Source organism: Nuphar pumila, chromosome 6 (assembly GCF_984573655.1).
Source record: "Nuphar pumila chromosome 6, dmNupPumi1.hap1.1, whole genome shotgun sequence".
Classification (NCBI taxonomy): Eukaryota; Viridiplantae; Streptophyta; class Magnoliopsida; order Nymphaeales; family Nymphaeaceae; genus Nuphar; species Nuphar pumila.
Genome location: NC_143254.1, coordinates 85686087 through 85699831, shown reverse-complemented (window position 1 = coordinate 85699831; position 13745 = coordinate 85686087). Strand labels below are relative to the sequence as shown.

The following is a 13745-nucleotide window of genomic DNA, read 5'->3' as shown; positions in this document are numbered from 1 at the left end:
GCAGTAGATGGACCAATCTCAAGAACACCAGCTTTCTTCTGAATGCTGGGTGTGGCTCTATCAGATTGAGAGCTCGAAGCATGGTGGAGAGAATTCTCGGCCAATGTATCAAATAGCCTCCATGCTTCGTCCTCGCTCTTCAGCATGAATGTCCCTCCACATGAAGAGTCAATCATCTGACGATTCTTGTCAGACAATCCATCGTAGAAGCTCTGCACCAGTTGCCATTTCGGCACCTGATGATGGGGACATTTCCTGAGGAGATCCTTCATTCTCTCCCAGGTCTCATGAAAGCGCTCACCATCTAGCTCTGAAAAGCTAGTGATGGCTCTACGATATTGATTGGTACGACCAATGGGAAAATATTTCCGAAGAAACTCCTGTTGCAATTGATCCCATGACTCTATTTCTACAGAATCTAAGGACTTTAGCCAATACTTGGCTTTGTCCTTCAATGAAAAGGGGAATAGAGTCAACCTTAAAGCATCATCATCAAAATTCTATATCTTAACAGTAGAACAGATTTCGAGGAATTCATCTAAATGTCGGTAGGGATCCTCATGACTAAGGCCATAAAAGGATGGAAGCATCTGAATAATGCTGGCCTTAATCTCATAATGCGGCGCTCCTACATCGGGTCTCCGAATGCAGGATGCCTGCACATAGTCTGTGGGAATGAAGTATTCCCGCAGAGGGCGTGAAAGAACTGGGGGTGGAGGTGGAGGATCCATGTCAGCCATTGTTGCCGAACTTCGATGAGAATGTAAAATTCTCTCTGGGTTGTCAACAAATGGGTGTAATGGGGTTCTTAGACCTCGCCGACCCTGCATACACTGGTACTAAGACCAAATGTAAGCAAACGACCTAACTCTAAATCTAAACTAACACAGGTACTAAAATGTAAATAAACAAATAACAGTAACTAAAAACAAACAGATATGCTATCTAGCTATGTCAGAATTCTATACTAAATAAATAAGTAACAAAGTAAACTATTCTAAAATGTTAAAACAAATAAATACAGAAAATCACAAACTATGTTTTTCTAAAACCCACCTGTCTAATCGCTCCTTGCAGAATGATAATTAAGTGAATCCTAAAAAGAACAATACGTGAATCCTATATTTACTAACTATGTTAATCCTATATTCACTTACTAATCCTACTAACTAAAAAGAAAACAACTAATTAACTAACTAAAACAAATTAATAAATTAAACTCTAAGAAATATAGTAATTAATTCGCCGTTCCCCGGCAACGGCGCCAAAATTTGGTTGATATTTTGAAATGATCTTTTTAAAACAATTATTTTCAATAAAACTTTGGAAAATCGTCAACCAAAAATATAAAAACCGACTTTCCACAAAGTGGTAAGTACGGGTCGAATCCTCAGGGAACAAGAATTAATCACAATATTTCTAAAAAATTTAATTTATTAATGAAAAATGTCAATCTACAATTATAAAGTTAATACAACTACAATTAATCACTAAAAGGAAAATAAACAAGCACTCAGTCTTCTGCTCCACACCAAGGGTCTTTCCATCTTTTCGCCAATTAGAGAATCTTTGCACTTGGACAATAACCCTGGAAACTAAAGATGCTTTTCACCTAAAAATGCAGAAAATAAAAAGTTAGTATTCTATTCTAACAATGCAAACAATAACTAAAACTAGTTCTAATTTTACAAAAATAATAAAACAAATGCTACTTTTCAAACAAAAATTAAATAAAATACTAAATTAATTTTAAAATTAACCAAATTACTTCTACTAATGTTGTATGATGATTATGCAACTCCTAAAATGCAGAAACTACTGAAAACAAGCCTAAAATGCCGAAACTAAGAAAATTACGAAACAGCCCCTAACTAGTGTAAAATAGCTTTCTGACAGGTTATCGGAAAACCACTGTTTGACAAAGAAAACGAGGTCCGATTTTCCCGAAATTTGTTCTGTTCTGCAACTGACAGATTAAAAAATCTGACAGTTTTTACAGAATAAAAAAAAGATATCTGTAACTCCAGATATAAGCGTTTCAAATCTGGGAAAAATCAGGATATCGACAGTCCTGTAATTTAAAATCCAGAAAAAGCGGTTTTCGCAAAACGCTTAAAAATCAGACCAAATCAACTCTGAATGAGCTGAAATTTAGTCTGCAGTCAAATAACACGTCAATAAAGTGAATAGAAGAATTTTTTTTGGAAAACACAGAATTTTTGCACAGAAAATAATGCTGGTGCGACAGGGCAAAAATCTGGTTTTTATTTGAGTGCACTATTCACTTTATGAATCTATTTTAACACTCTAAAAGACAAATCAAACCTAATGCAATCTAAATGACACTGTATAATAGTGTATATGCAGATGACTATTACGAATACGCTAAATGCACGGCGAACAAAGCACGATAAGCAAATTATGACTATAACTACGTTAACTAACAATGCAAATGCACCTATGCTAAACAATAAAATGCAATCTTACTACTAGGTTAAATAATATCTAACTACCATTCAAACAATCACAAAACACATTTCACACATACTAAACAAATACGATATACGTACACACACTTCTACACTAAAACTAAATTAGATAAATAAACTAATTAATATAAAAATCAAAAGAAATAATACTAAATGAACTTAATTCACTAAAGAACAAAGGTTAGGGTTAGGGTTCACTCGATTGACTCAACGAAGTTTGGTTTTGACTTGGGTAGGTTCGGTTTTGGTTTGGGTGAACTCGGTTAGGTTTAGCTAAGGTTGGGTTGACTTGGCTAAGGTTGACTTAGGTTTGGGTTTTGACTAAGTTAGGTTTAGCTAAAACTAGGTGGGACTCGGTTTTGAGTTGACTTAGTCAACTAGGATTGGATTGGTTTAGGTGGGCTCGGTTGACCTAAACTTAGGTTGGGTTGACTGAGTTAAGGTTGAATCGACCTCGGGTTTGTCTTGACTTTGACTTAGGCTAGGCTAGGTCTTTGACTAAGCTTGAGTTGAGTTAAGTAGGGCTTAGGTTTGACTCAACTAGGCTTGACTAGAGTTGGGTCTAGGTCTTGGACTTCGACCTAGGTTTAAATTAGGGTTTGACTTGAGCTAGGTTTCAAGTTGACTTGGACACACGGCACACCTAACTAAGTCAACTAGGTTAACTCGGTTACGGTAGGTTTCAATAGGTGGACTAAGATTGACTCGACCTAGGTGTGGTCTAGGCTTAGGTTTGACTAGGCTCGGTTTTGGGTATGGTAGGCTCAGTTCCTAGGCTTAGTCAATGGAATTAACTATATTAGTCAATTCTAAATGATGCTAACTCACTAGGGACGGTTAGAGGGGTAGGTACACAATAAAAGCTCAAAGATAATTTTGGAAATTGAGAATTCCAAAAATCGTCCTTCTAATGGGGAATTACAACCTTAATTAGCTTTTAAAACCAATTTGGAAACTTGGATCAATGCAATTTCCCAACCCAAGGTAAGTGAAAATCTTTGATTGCTATTAATTCCTTTTTAAGAAGCCAAACCGTCCAACCTAGATAGTCACACGATTTTGGCTTTCCAACCAAGAATTTAGTTGCAATTATTTCTTTCTTGAACCCATAAACACCTACTTTGGAAATTTAATTGATTTTCAAATTGGCTTTTCAAATCTCAATTTGTAACTCCCTATTAATAGGCAATCAAGAATGAAATCCTTCTTTAAATACCCCACACGATTTTTGAAACTTAACTTTTTCCAAAAACTTTCCACATTTCAATGCATTAATTGCTTTCCTTCTCAAAAATCGTCTACACTAATTGGCTCTACTTTCTAAACTAAAAGAATTAAATCTACCTAGGGAATAAAAGGAATTAAAGAGAAAAATGATTTCCTAGGAGTTAATGCTAACCTAATTCTCAAAACCTACTTAATTAACCCCTAAAAACGGCTATGAAAGAAAACCCTAATACATTGAACCTAGACACATTCCTAACTCAACTAATGACATTTAAGACTTTCTAAAAAAATCGACCAAGAGCTCAAGGAGAGCTCTAATGGCTGCCGCCCCACCTTAGGGGAAAAAGAAGATCCACACGAAAATTAAAAATAAAAAATAAATTAAAAAAAAACAATAAAACTAAATAACCACTATTTTGATAAAATTAAATTAGAAAATAATAAAAAGGACTCCTAATTACACAAATGCTAATAAGAACAGAACTATGCTGGAATTAAAAACATAAAAAAAAACTTGATTTTTGTAATTTTCTTCAATAGACTCAAAATACAAAAACGAAAAAATGATTAAAACAATTAGTTAAATCAATCCTAAAACAATGAAATGACTAACACAAGTTTATGCTACTGTTAACATACTAAACACACAGTAAACCACACGTCTTACCAACCTAAACACACATTTAACGAAAATGTAAATATCGGCTAGGCTAGAATATCTCTAGCCGATTTTTTTTTTCTTTTTCAAAAGTGAAAACAAACAAGACACAAACACAACCCACGAATAAACTGACTTAAATTGAACTTTTATGATTGGATTTTCAGCCAAACAGCTCAACACACATGCTGGACATAAAAAAAATCAGAACAAAGAAAAATATTTTTGTAAAAATCAAGAATCGGCTAGAATAAGTCTAGCTGATTTTTGGATTTTTCTTTTCAATTAAAATCAAATGCAACCCACACAAAACCGACTAAGGTGAATCAAACTGAACACTTTTTTTTTATTGGATTTTCTGTAAAACAAGCCCAAGAACGCCTATGAGAAATTTGAAGAATCGGCTAGATGAAGATCTAGCCGATTTTAATGAAAAGAATGAAAAATCTAAAAAAATCGATTTCAATGAATCAAGCAAACAAATAAACTTAATCTAACGTGCTGGCCTATGCACGAAATCTAATCTAAGGTTGAAACGAAAAGAAAAACAAGAAACACTCAGAAAATAAGAAAAAGAAAACCACACACACTTCGGTTTTAGCTAGAAGAGAAGGAAGAAGAAGACCTACCTCTTGGAAGATCCGACGACCGGGGGGATGAAGAAGAGCGGACCGTGGCTGGAGATGGACGTCCTACGCAGTTCAAGAATGTTGTACTTCACCAAAAAACAGAACCTTTGCAGCTGCTACACGTTGGAGATCCACCGACGATGGAATGTGAGCCGATTCTCGATCGGAGGGTGTAGAAAGCCGGATGGAGGTAGGGCCGGCTCACCTTGGTGGTGTGTTTCGCACTCCCGCACAAGGTTAATGGTCTCCACCTTTGCTACACCTGCAAAAGTACAGAAAAATGGTGAATACTACAGCAAGGAACAAGAAAGAAATGAAAAGAACACAAAGGGGATCGAAATATGCTTGGAAACCAAGCATAGACCGGTCTTCAATGGCCAAAACGTTGGGGAAGATGGAGAGGAAGTTGTTGCTGGAGTAGATTCACTGCAAGGGGCGTCCAAACACAGCCAAAGACATCTAGAGCTTCTCTAAAAAGTATATTTATACTTTTTGGAATTTGCAAAAACACTGTTATAAAAAATATATTTTCTAGGCACCTCTTTCTGGGGGGTTTTCAGAAAAACTTTTTGAAATGGGTATGAATAGGCGTGTGGGTTGGGTTTTGGGCTTTCTAAGAGTTGATCCAAGGTCCACTTAACCTAAATGGGTCGGATATGGATCCGATCCATCTCGAAATTCGTGCCCAAACACTGAAATAGCCATAACTCTCTCATTTTAACTCCGATTTTTCTGAAATTCGAACCATAGCCCCTTACTATCAAAACACATCTAAACATGGGTTTAAAACCTTAAACTTGATACAAAATGCATGAAAAACTTGTTTACATGATGTGCATTTCATGCATCATCAGTTGTCAACCTTATTTTGAATGTTAAAACCGTATATTCCTCTCTTGCTGATGTTGTACATGCTGAATTGTCCTGAGAAACCCGATTGCTCAATGAACCATTCCTACTGACCCTGCTGGCTGACCTTGTGACATGTACCAAAATGCTGCTTGTTGTGCTCATTTTCTCCCCCGAACTCGGCTGGCCCTATTCTGACCCATTCGGCTTGACTCTCCTATTTTTTAATTGAGATTTTCATCTAGGTTCGTATCACACATGCGTGTGTCAGCCACACACTTCTACCAGTTTGCTTCCTGCAACGCACTCAGTGCACCACAACAACAATGTGCCTCCTTCTGCAAAGCAACCAGCATGATTTCACATGTAGCGCACACCCGTTGCACCATAAGCCACAGTGCACTACTGTGCGCTACACATAGCAGAACACAACCGTACACCGCGCCTACGTGACAGGCATTTCTTAGAGCCTTGTGCGCATAGTACTGTGAACCTCCCTTCGCAGCAGTTAGCTAGTGCAGTCTGCTCTTACCTTGCACATACAATTTATAAATCGGCTAAGTTGTGTTAAGCCGCAGCACAGGCCTTGGCCCTTCTCTTATATGTTGTAATTGTGTTGCTTGATCACTTTTGTTTTGAGCTTGTAATCCTAGCATTGTGCTAGACTAGCCCCCCCCCCCCCCCCAAGACCTTGTAATAGTGTAGTGTATTAGTAAAAGTCAAATCACTAGCACACACAACACAAGTGGCATCTCACATGTGCTCGTGTACGTGAGGAGCTAAGGTGAATCACTCAAGAACTCCAATATCCCCTGCTCTTAGCATTTGAGGACCAATCTCAAGGCCAATTGCCTTAAAAAATGGATTCTAAGAGCAAGGCCCCACCAGGTCCTTGCTTTTGCATTTCCTACAAAATTTTCAAATCTCAAGGAAAACAAAGAAGATGATCAATAGTACGTTCCAAACCTTTATTTGGTCCGGCAAAAATTAAAAGGCTAAATTGCACCTACTCTCATGAGAGATCATCACATGAAGCAAGGATGAGGGGGGTTTGGGCATTCATGAGATAGGTAAATGGAACAAGTCCTTGCTTATGACTATGGATTGTCATCACTCAAGACAAACCATGGGTGATGGTTCTAAAGCACAAATATAAATTTTTTTGGATGGCCTTGAGGCTAGTTCGGTGGACCAAAATGGGTAGCGGGGTCAAGCATATGGAAGGGGTGGTGAAAATGTTAACAGAGTTCCTATTAGCATTGGTGATGGCTCAAAAACTAGATTTTGGAAGGATGTTTGGTTAAAAGAGGGTTGCCTCAAAGACACTTACTCGGCTCTTTATTGGGTGACCAAGGGCAAAGAAAGAAAAATCACCTATAGCTGGAGTCAAGCCTTTGGATGGGAGACTCAACTTTCGCGGAACCCTTATCCATTTCTCCTTGAACCCAACAGGTTATATGTTACCCCCCGAATAGGGCATCTCATGATCGGGGGTCCAAAAAAGCACCATGTATATAAGCATGTGCGTCTCGTATCCCCATGTTTGTCAGCATCACTTAGTCTTGGAGTTTGATGCGATTGCAAAGACTTAAGTAACCTTTCCTCCACTGGTGCCAAAAAAAATGACGATTCTAGAAAAGGAGTGGTTGCAAAGACTTAAGTACCCTGAAGATGGTTATTTATGACCCAGTCCTTGCACTGTAGGATCATCCGAGAAAGGAATCCCCCTTGGAAAAGGCCATGAACATCAACCCTCTCTCTCTCTTCTCTTTCTGCTTCTGTGCACATCCAGCAGACGATCCTACACTGCTCCATTAAGCACTGACTGACCTGCACACTAACTGTAGCATTGTTCAACTTGATGAGTTGTTGAGCTTGATTCAGAGTTTTTGCCCTTACAGGAGGGGAGCTTGGGGGATCCTCTCATCGTGGGTAGCATAGTTTTTGCCCTTACATGAGGGGGGTTTGGAGGTTCCTCCCAGCGTGGGTAGCATCATTCAACTTGATGAGTTGTGAAGCCTGATTCAGAGTTTTTGCCCTTACAGGAGGGGGGTTTGGGGGTTCTTCCCAGCGTGGGTAACATCGTTCAACTTGATGAGTTGTGGAGTCTGATTTAGAGTTTTTGCTCTTACAGGAGGGGGGTTTGGGGATTCCTCCCAGCATGGGTAGCATAGTTTTTTCCCTTACGGGAGGGGGGTTTGGGGGCTCCTCCCAGCGTGGGTAGCATCATTCAACTTGATGAGTTATGGAGCCTGATTCAGAGTTTTTGCCCTTACAGGAGGGGGGTTTGGGGGCTCCTCCCAGCATGGGTAGCATAGTTTTTTCCCTTACAGAAGGGGGGTTTGGGGGTCCTTCCTAGCGTGGGTAGCATCATTCAACTTGATGAGTTGTGGAGCCTGATTCAGAGTTTTTGCCGTTACAGGAGGGGGGTTTGGGGGCTCCCTCGGACCCCCCTCCTGTAAAGGCAAAAACTCTGAATCAAGCTTCACAACTCATCAAGTTGAATGATGCTACCAACGCTGGGAAGAGCCCCCAAACCCCCATCCTGTAAGGGAAAAAACTATGCTACCCATGCTGGGAGGAGCCCCCAAACCCCCCTCCTGTAAGGGCAAAAACTCTGAATCAGGCTCCACAACTCATCAAGTTGAACGATGCTACAGTTAGTGTGTAGGTCAGTCAGTGTTTGATGGAGCAATGTAGGATCGTCTGCTGGATGTGCACAGAAGGAGAAAGAGAAGGGAAAGAGAGTGAGAGGATTTTACAGTGTTTTATGGAGAAAGAAGAAGAAGAAGACGATGATGAAAAGTTCAAATAGACATTTTTGATGGCTCAGGTTCGTTAAGCCGGATCACCATCAGATCACCGGCTTACCATCGTTTCGTCGGATCACTATCGGCAAAACGATTAAGGTTCGTTTTGCTGTGTAGACTTTGAAGAGTCAACATCATCATCGACTTTCTGGATGGAGGACATGTTTATCCTTTTTTTAAACCATTTATTTTTTCTTTTTTGAATGAAGGGTATTTTTGTTATTTTCTCAAACCGTCGTTTTATGAGAAAAATAGTAAGAAAAAATACTTAAATCTTTGCAAGCACACCAGACTCCAATGCTAAGTGATGTCAACATACATGGAAATACGAGCCCCATGTGCTTGTATACGTGGTGCTCATTCAGACCCCCGAACACAGACGTGGGATTCAATGAATCATCCTGAGAGAACATACACCACCCTCTCCTCTTTGAATGATGGATGGTGCTTATCCCTTATCACTACCCCTAGCTGAACCACTCACCGGACCATACGTTCAGCATTAGTTATTGTTATTGAATGTTGGGACCGGCCACGGTACAATTGCTACCAGCCAAAGCACATTGTGACCGGGCCTTCCGAGTCCGTGGATCCATCAATGCGTGGCTCATCTTGCATGATAGGCTGCTCTCAGACGAAGCTTTAAAGAAGCAGGGTTTTTCCTTGCCTAGCCGATGTATCCCAAGTCAAGTCAAAGAGGAATCGCCATTCCGGTTTTACCTTCCAGGTGTGCCATGTGATGGAGTTTTACCATAGGTTCCGAGGCACACTCACAGTTTGAGTGTGCCATGTGATGGTACCTGATCCGGGCTCTAATTTTAATGGGGCCCTTTTCCTACTGCAAGGTAAAACTCCGAGTTGAGTTGAGGGCAGCCTCTATATGTCGGTGGGATTCCATCATGAGCCTTCACCATGAGAAGTCTGGCTGTCTATGTAAATCATTGGCACCAGAGGCACATTTACATGTAAGGGCTTCTCCCACTCTCAACCCCGAGACGATCGAACAGACCCCTCCCCCTCTCTCTCTCTCTCTCTCTCTCTCTCTCTCTCTCTCTCTCTCTCTCCAATGTTTCACCTCCCCATCTTCTTACTCGTCTCATTCACGACCACCTTAAGCATCAGTTTTAGTTACCCTTCCTTCTCACCCAACACCCCTGAAATCAAATTCGAACCTGACGCCTACGCCTCGGGCGATGACGTCATTGAGCTCACCCGCAACAACGTGGACGGCAGGATTGGGAGTAGCGCCGGCCGGGCCACTTACGCAAAACCCATCAGGCTCTACGACACGGCAACTAGATTCGTTGCGGACTTCACCACCAACTTCACCTTCATAATCAACGCCGGCAACACCAGCAACACCGGCGACGGCCTCGCCTTCTTCCTCGGCCGCGTAGGCTCGACCCTTCCTGCAAATTCCTCCGGCCAATGGCTCGGCCTCGTCAACCAGGCCACCGATGGCAACGCCACCAACCAAATCGTGGCTGTTGAGTTCGACACGTACCAGAACCCCGGGGAACCGTGGGGGAGCCACATGGGAATCGACATCAACTCCGTCAAGTCCTCCTCGATCGCCAATTGGCTGAAGGAGTTCTCCGGAAAATTGTACTGTAAAGCATCGGTCTGGTATAACTCCACGAACGGGTCCCTCTCCACAAGCTTGACCTACTGGAATAACAATGACGCAATCGGGCCCCCATTGAGCCTCTCCCTAGAGATCGATCTCACTACGGTCCTTCCGGAGCTTGTCATCGTTGGCTTCTCGGCAGCCACAGGAGCATCCACCGAGGTCCACCAGATCAAGTCGTGGAGTTTCACATCTACCATCCCCACTCCTGCCCCTGCTCCTGCACCTAATCCCATTCCCACCCTTTCTCCTGCACCTAATCCCATTCCCACCCTTGCTCATGCTCCCATTTGGGTCCCCGCAGCAGGTGCTGCTGATCACAAGAGGGTTATAGTCCTAGTGACATCATGCTTAGTGGTGCTACTTCTTGGAGCCATAACAACTGCTTTGGTTGTCATTAGAAGGAGGTTGAATAATAATAAGAAGGAGGAGGAGGAGGAGGTGGCGGAGCCAATGGACGACGTGAAAATGGATTTCGCTACGGGGCCGAGGAGGTTTAGCTATCGGGAGCTTACCGCGGCAACCAACGATTTCAGCAAGGAGGGGAAGCTCGGGCAAGGTGGGTTCGGCGAGGTGTACCGAGGCGTTCTGGGGGATACCCACGAGGCGGTGGCCGTTAAGCGGTTCTCGAAAGACAGTTCGAGCCAGGGAAAGAAGGAGTATGTCTCGGAGGTGACCGTGATCAGCCGATTGCGCCACCGTAACCTCGTGAAGCTGATCGGATGGTGCCATGAGCGGGGCGAGCTCCTGCTGGTCTACGAGTACATGGAGGAAGGAAGCCTTGACTCGCACCTCTTCGGCCCCAAGGCCGGCCCTATCATGACCTGGGCCCAGCGAAAGAAGGTAACGCTGGGCCTGGCATCGGCGGTGCTGTACCTGCACGAGGAGTGGGAGCAGTGCGTGGTGCACCGCGACATCAAGTCAAGCAACGTAATGATCGACTCGGAGTTCAACCCGAGACTCGGTGACTTCGGCCTGGCGAGGTTTGTCGACCACGGCTGCAACCCCGAGACGACGATTCTGGCCGGGACGATGGGGTACCTCGCGCCGGAGTGCTTTATTACGGGCAGGGCCAACAAGGAGAGCGACGTATACAGCTTCGGGGTTGTGCTTCTAGAGATCGTGTGCGGGCAGAGGGCCGGTCGGCGTGACGGAGAACAGGAGGCCCGGCTGGTAGAGTGGGTGTGGAGGTTGTACGGGGCGAGCGCACTCCTGAAGGCTGTGGACGAGCGACTGGGGTCCCAGTTTGATGGGAGGGAGGCGGAGTGCATGATGGTGGTGGGGCTGTGGTGCGCGCACCCAGACCACGAGAGGAGGCCGACTATGAGGGAGGCGATCCGAGCATTGAGTTTCCAGGCCGAGCCGCCGACACTCCCGCCCAAGATGCCGGTCCCGGTTTTCCGCCCCCCACCTACGAATGAATTTGGACTCGACTCCGAGTTCGTGACCAGCAGCAGTGGTGGAACGACGACGACGACGGAGTCGTCGTCAAGGTCTCTCTTGCGGTCATACACGGAGGAGGTGAGGCCCCTTAGGGACAGTACTGGGTTTTAGTTTTCTTCTCCATCAACATCATCCCCCGTGGCTGTGTTTCTCATGAACGACCGTGGTTCCCAATGGGGCCCAACCTGAACCAGCGCCATGTGCTTGGTACGATGCCTTTTGACGAATTGCTGTTAATTTGAATGATATGTACTTGTCTTAATTGTCGTAATTTTGCTCTACTGAAGTGGTAGGAAACGCTTTGTTGGTATCTTGCAAGTTGGGTGGCCTTTTGTAATTTCTTTTTCTTGGATGAGCATGCTGGGGTTAGTCAGACCCTACCAATTTATTTGAAAAAAGAATGATGTGATAGTTACATTTGAGGCCACCAATCTCGAGAGTGGTCTTTCTAAAAATCTTTCAACACCTGTCCAGGCCAGCTTTGCCAAGGACTTAACTAAGAAATTGTTAGCTTTTTTTACGAAACACCTGTCAAAAACTGTACAAAAAGGTTAGCAAGATCGACAGGGGGATCTCTAGTAGGACCTCTTCTGGGGAAGGATCCGGCCCACACGGTTTGATATAGACCCTGGGAGAGAAAAATTTCGCATGTTGAACAGTGAATTTGTCAAGCCTTTTGAAAAAACTGCGCAAACACATGATTCAAAATTTATTTTCTACCAAACAAACCATGCAAATCACATTATTAGGGTTACATCTATAAAAAGAATTGAAAAAATTGTGAATAAAATGGTAATTTCTATTATATGTATGATCGACTACAGTATATAAAATAACAATTTTTACCAGATATACTTCCAGTGGTTTTCTGAGCTGTAGTAGTATAAGTTGTTTTTTTTTTCGATTGGTAAGCTGAAGTTAGGCAGATCCTTGCCAGTTTATCAAAGGAATAAGGAAAATTACAATTGAGTGACCCAGTGGCGGAGCCAGAAGTTTTTCGTTGGGTGGGCAGACTTCGGGTCTCGGGGACAATACTATGGTCTTGAAGGATGATCCATTTATTCGGACCAGTGGCGGAGCCAGAAATTTTTTGCCCACCCATCGTCAGAAGAAATTTTGGTTGTGCATGGTAGATCTGACATGCTCTTCTAGAAGCGGCTTCCCTGGCCGGAGAGGGCGATGGCTATCAAGTTGATGGTACCATCTGGTTTCATCATTCTAAGGGCCTTCATGGCATCGGCCTGCCCTTGGCTAGGCTATAACAACACACTTTCAATCCCTATTTTCCTCCGTTTAGTGAAGCAAGCATAGTGTTTTGCATGGCACCCATAACCACACTTAAGTTTCAGTCATCCATATCACCATTCCTGTCATTTGGATCTCATCGATGCAAGTTGTTTTCATCAAATTGGATCCTGTGTATGTGATCTGCATCATCCATTTAGTGAAGATCGACATTTGAATAGACAGAATCCGACTTATGTGGAGGACTTTTTGCTGATTTAAAAATCAATAACCATTAATAAAAAAAACATGGGTTTTTTTTGTTAAAGAACTCTCACAAAATAAATTAAAAATCATGTTTTTTTTTGTTAAAAAACACTATTAAAAGATTGATTTCTATTAAATCAACCATGCTAAACCCATCGATAGGGCCATATTGATCAAAACGACTTAGTACCAATGAGATCCCAGAGGGAGTTATGACCACAGAGGATGATATAGGGATGAGTGGAGCCGGGTTCCTCAAAAACGTAGGTTACACGGTTTCACAAAGAACAAATGACAAAAGAAGAAGCTGGAGGAAAAACACACAGATCTTCGTTGAATATTCACAAAGAGAGAACTCCAACTCTCACGAACTAATAACCTGTCTCTTCTCCTCTGCGATTTTTACACAATTCAATAAGGTGAAAAAAATTAAGGGAAAAGATTAACACTACCATCGTCAGAATAAAACACACATGGATGCATATTCTTTTTTTAACATAGTCAGAAAAAAAAATCTGGTTT

The 13745-nt window shown here is 42.6% G+C and overlaps 1 non-coding gene and 1 pseudogene across 2 annotated transcripts; both read left to right on the top strand.

Moving 5' to 3' along the window:
• The first annotated feature begins 234 nt into the window (after nucleotides 1-234).
• Nucleotides 235-337, top strand: LOC149835015 (small nucleolar RNA R71). Its single transcript, XR_016432881.1, has one exon. It is a non-coding gene; the product is annotated as a small nucleolar RNA R71 (small nucleolar RNA).
• Nucleotides 338-8921: 8584 nt separating this feature from the next.
• Nucleotides 8922-12041, top strand: LOC149835014 (L-type lectin-domain containing receptor kinase IX.1 pseudogene; annotated as a pseudogene). Its single transcript, XR_016432581.1, has one exon. The product of XR_016432581.1 is annotated as an L-type lectin-domain containing receptor kinase IX.1 pseudogene (transcript).
• Nucleotides 12042-13745: the final 1704 nt, after the last annotated feature.